At 45.8% G+C, this 5,617-nt stretch overlaps 1 pseudogene; it reads left to right on the top strand.

Moving 5' to 3' along the window:
* Window positions 1-4,910: 4,910 nt before the first annotated feature.
* On the top strand, window positions 4,911-5,188 carry LOC139275364 (U2 spliceosomal RNA; annotated as a pseudogene).
* The last annotated feature ends 429 nt before the right edge of the window (window positions 5,189-5,617 follow it).

Genomic DNA, 5,617 nt, shown 5'->3' with positions numbered 1-5,617 from the left:
CTGTGAACCTTCTCTCAGACCTGCCACCTCACTCATTTGGAATAATATTCCTTTCAGTTCAAAAATGTAACCTATTTTGACATATCTCACTCCAAAATATAGATAAAATAGTTCTGAGGCCAGTGTCACTCTTGCAGAACATAAATCTTGGTCCTAACATTTCTGTGATGTTGGCAGCCTTTGCACCCATGTGGAGATATGGGTGCTGTTTGTTAATCCAGTGGTTGATGTTGTGTATATGGACTTTCAAAAGGCATTTGACAAAGTACCACATAATAGACTTGTTAGCAAAATTGAAGTCCATGGGGCAGTGGCTGCATCAATACGAAATTGGCTGAGGGACAGAAAGCAGAGAGTAGTGGTGAACAATGGCTTGGAGTTTGGCCTCTGAATGTGCGCAGATGCAAGCGTCATCCATGCGCTGTAGTTCGATGACAGAGGATGGGATGACCTTGGATCTAGCCTGGAGTCACCGAAGGTTGAACAGGTTCCCATTGGTTCTATAATTTAGCTCCACTCCAGCGGGGAGCTTGTTGAGAGTGAGATGGAGCATCGCAGCATCCCCAGCGTCGATTGAGAACTGGTTGTCAGACAGGAAGCAAAGAGTAGGAGTAAATGGGTACTTTTCAGAATGGCAGGCAGTGACTAGTGGGGTACCGCAAGGTTCTGTGCTGGGGCCCCAGCTGTTTACATTGTACATTAATGATTTAGACGAGGGGATTAAATGTAGTATCTCCAAATTTGCAGATGACACTAAGTTGGGTGGCAGTGTGAGCTGCGAGGAGGATGCTATGAGGCTGCAGAGTGACTTGGATAGGTTAGGTGAGTGGGCAAATGAATGGCAGATGAAGTATAATGTGGATAAATGTGAGGTTATCCACTTTGGTGGTAAAAACAGAGAGACAGACTATTATCTGAATGGTGACAGATTAGGAAAAGGGGAGGTGCAACGAGACCTGGGTGTCATGGTACATCAGTCATTGAAGGTTGGCATGCAGGTACAGCAGGCGGTTAAGAAAGCAAATGGCATGTTGGCCTTCATAGCGAGGGCATTTGAGTACAGGGGCAGGGAGGTGTTGCTACAGTTGTACAGGGCCTTGGTGAGGCCACACCTGGAGTATTGTGTACAGTTTTGGTCTCCTAACTTGAGGAAGAACATTCTTGCTATTGAGGGAGTGTAGCGAAGGTTCACCAGACTGATTCCCGGGATGGCGGGACTGACATATCAAGAAAGACTGGATCAACTGGGCTTGTATTCACTGGAGTTCAGAAGAATGAGAGGGGACCTCATATAAACGTTTAAAATTCTGACGGGTTTAGACAGGTTAGATGCAGGAAGAATGTTCCCAATGTTGGGGAAGTCCAGAACCAGGGGTCACAGTCTAAGGATAAGGGGTAAGCCATTTAGGACCGAGATGAGGAGAAACTTCTTCACCCAGAGAGTGGTGAACCTGTGGAATTCTCTACCACAGAAAGTAGTTGAGGCCAATTCACTAAATATATTCAAAAGGGAGTTAGATGAAGTCCTTACTACTCAGGGGATCAAGGGGTATGGCGAGAAAGCAGGAAGGGGGTACTGAAGTTGCATGTTCAGCCATGAACTCATTGAATGGCGGTGCAGGTTAGAAGGGCTGAATAGCCTGCTCCTGCACCTATTTTCTATGTTTCTATGTTTCTATGTTGAAGCACTGACCACACTCGACCAGCTCCGTTGGGCGGGCCACATCGTCCACATGCCCGACACAAGACTCCCAAAGCAAGCGCTCTACTCAGAACTCCTGCACGGCATGCGAGCCCCAAGTGGGCAGAGGAAACATTTCAAGGACACCCTCAAAGCCTCCTCACTGGCACCTGGGAATCCTTGGCTCAAGACCGCCCTAAGTGGAGGAAGAGCATCCGGAAGGGGGCTGATTACCTCGAGTCTCGTCGCCGAGAGCATGTGGAAACCAAACGCAGAAAGTGGAAGGAGTGTGCGGTAAACCAAACTCCCCACCCACCCTTTCCTTCAACCACTGTCTGTCCCATCTGTGATAGAGATTGTAATTCCCATATTGGACTGTTCAGCCACCTGAGAACTCACTTTTAGAGTGGAAGCAAGTCTTCCTCGATTTCGAGGGACTACCTCTGATGATGATGAGTGGTGAACGGTTGCTTTTCGGACTGGAGGGAAGTATGCCGTGGTATCCCCCAGGGGTCGTTACTAGGACCACTGCTCTTTTTGATATATATTAATGACCTGGACCTGGATATACAAGGCATAATTTCAAATGTTGCAGATGACACAAAATTAGGAAATGTAGTAAACAATGAGGAGAACAGTAATAGACTTCAGGAGGACAGACTGGTGAAATGGGAAGATGTCAGATGAAATTTAACGCAGAGGTGTGTGAAGTGATTCATTTTGGTAGGAAGAATGAGGAGCAGCAATATAAACTAAATGGCACAAACTTAAAGGGGGTGCAGGAAACAGGGAAACCTGAGGGTGTATGTACACAAGTCTTTGAAGGTGACAGGACAAGTTGAGAAGGCTGTTAAAAAGGCATAGGGGTACTTGGCTTTATAAAAAGGGACATAGGGTACAAAATCCAGGAACTTATGCTAAACATTTATAAAATGCTGCTTAGGCCCCAGCTGGAGTACTGAGTCCAATTCTGGGCACCACACTTTAGGAAGGATGTCAAGGCCTTGGGGAGGGCACAGAGGAGATTTACAAGGATGCAGTTATGTGGCGAGACTAGAGACATTGGGATTGTTCTCCATCGAGCAGAGAAGGTTAAGGGAAATTTGATAGAGGTGTTAAAAATCCTGAAAGGTTTTCATAGAGTAATTAAGGAGAAACGGGTTTTAGCGGCAGACAGGTCGGTAATTAGAGGACACAGATTTAAGCTAATTGGCAAAAGTACCAGTGGCAACAGGAGGGGAAAAAAATTACTGAGCGAGTTGTTATGGTCTGGAATGCGCTGCCTGAAAGGGCGGTGGGAGCAGATTCAATAGTAATTTTCAAAAGGGAAATGGATAAATACTTGAGGTAGTAACATTTTCAGGGCTATAGGGAAAGAGCAGGCGATGGGACTAATTGGATAACTCTTGCAGGGAGCCGGCACAGGCACGATAGGTTAAATGGCCTCCTTCTGTGTTATATCATTCTATGATTCTGTGATAGCCTGTAATGGCATCATTCACTTAATATGCAGGTGGTCTGCAATATGCGGAAAACAATCCTGCAGATGTGTGCCAAGTACGTGGGCTCAACATGGAATTTGCTCTAACCTGAACCAGCTGTTTGCTCATGATTAGTATTAGCAGAGCAGCTGAATGCAGTGCTGGCTGGCTTTTGCAAATCCAGTTATCTGACAAAACTCTAGTTAACAATACTGTAACTAACAACCGAATCAAATGAGCACCAATATAATCAAATACACAAATCTATGTGCTCAGTGGTACAATCTTTGGTCCTTTCAAGCAGAGATTTAGCTGTCTGCATTGCCTCCTGATAGATGAGTGTGGTAGCCTTGTGGTTATTTATTGGATTAAGAACCCAGAGGTTGGCTTGGTCAGCACAGGAAGCTGTGAAATTGAATTCAGGAAATCTGATAATATGTGAGTTACCACCAAAAAATGACCATGGAAGTTGTTGAATTGTTAAATAAGCCCAGCTAGCTCACTAATGTCCTCAGGGAAGGGAGTCACCCTTCCCTGGCTCAAGTCCTACACTATGTAGTCGATTCTTAATTACCCTCAGGGTAGCTCGGGATGGACACTAAATACTGCCTTACCAATAAAAAATGCCACTCCATATTTTATTTTAAGTTTTACTAGACAACATGCTGCACAGCATTCCACTCATGAGGACCAAGGCACTGCGAAGGAAACCCTGACAGAAGGACCTGGAAGCAACCTAATTGGACAAACTTTGCGTTTACTGAGCAGAAAACATGCTGCTTGGCACAAATTTCAGATTGACTGATACTTTTTTTAGTATCTCTCAATCAATTCCTATTCACAAAAAAGTAACTAGTCACATCTCTGAATGTTTTTTGCCAAGTCCTTCACGTGGTTATGTTGGTTCCCTGCCTATCCCACTATAGGGCTGATTCCTTGACCAGCAATCCCTGAGGGTGTTGCTACTTGGCTCCGGTTGGGGTGGAGTGTAGAATGTTTCGGTGCAAGGGGTGTCACAGTTGTGTGGGGTGGACTGGTTGGGCTGGGTGCTCTTTACCTTTCCGCCATTGTTCATTGTTCATAGGTTTATATGTAACCTTCAGGGCTCCTGACCGAGGGCCGTGCGGCTCTTTGTCGGCCGGCATGGGCACGATGGGCCGAAATGGCCTCCTCTGCGCTGTGGATTTCTATGTTTCTATGTTTCTACTTGTCAGGAGCACCCAACTGGGGGACCCTATGCCCTGCTATGTGCCAACACCCGAGGTGGGTTCAGCTTAATGCAGGGAAGCCTGGAGGAGCATCTCTTACCCAGCTTCACAAGAGATCTAGGCCAGTCACTCAATTCATAATGGAAGCATTAAATGATGGACTGTAAGGTTTGGGGGATGGTTTGGAGAAGTTGCAAACTATACAGAGCATCATCTTGCAAGGACTAAATGATATTTGGTTGACTTTCCCTCAGGGATTTCAGGATATTTCTGAATCCTTGAGATCCATTCTCCCAGAATCCCGTTCCCAGTACCAGTGGAGAAATTGTTGAGCATGCCTTAAAAGACTGTATCCACTCACAGCAGCGTGGCAGAGGAATACTCCATCAACTCCCTGCAGATGTTTTCATCTTTTCAGGTTCAAGCTGCCAAGGAACCCATGACAGAGAGTCAGCCTGTCCCATCCCTATCCCAGGACTTGAGAACTCTAAGAGATGGACCACCTCCTTCCCAGCAGGCCTTCAGATGGTACATAAAGGAAGTGCTCGGCCTTTTGGCTAAGATCAAGTGTAGTATCTGTTCTTATCAGTTTCTCGGCCTTTTGGCTAAGATCATGCGTAACTGACCTGACAGGGGAGTAGCCACCATGACCTCCGGGTGGTTCTCCCTGGATCAGGAAGGTATATGCTTGCTTTTTTGGAAACAGGAGGTGGGTGGGGTGGCTTGACCCATCCACCTCCACGGAGGTGTGTGGGGGACCTGACCCATCCACCTCCATGGCACGAACCTGGTATTGCAGTACTTCCAGGAACGGTGCAGTGGCTCTTGGCCTTTTGGCTAAGAGCATTGGCGCAGAGTGATCCTTGGCGTGTGCAAGGTGACCTCTGGCGTTTGTGATTTGACAAAGAATTGGAACGATTGGCTACGAATTTCAAAAAAAAAAAATAAATAAATAAAGGAAGTGCTCCAATAGGGCTGAAAAAAGCTTGCATTTTCACAAGAGTTTTTCATGGTCCAGTTAGCATTAACCCTTAAATTTCTTAGCATTCTGTCTAACTACAAGCTCTATATTGAGGACACATTTAAGGCCATTTTTGCAGGCATTTCTCCTACAGTGGATATTGTAACATGTTGTGTATAGAAGAACTCCACGAGGCTGAGTACTGTGAGCTAAACTTAGTGTGACCTTAGTCTTCTTTATTACAATTCCAGAGTGCCTAAACAACATAGCAGTCAACCTTTTATAC

This window comes from Pristiophorus japonicus, chromosome 10, assembly GCF_044704955.1.
Source record: "Pristiophorus japonicus isolate sPriJap1 chromosome 10, sPriJap1.hap1, whole genome shotgun sequence".
Taxonomy (NCBI): domain Eukaryota; kingdom Metazoa; phylum Chordata; class Chondrichthyes; family Pristiophoridae; genus Pristiophorus; species Pristiophorus japonicus.
This window is presented reverse-complemented; position numbering and strand designations above follow the sequence as displayed.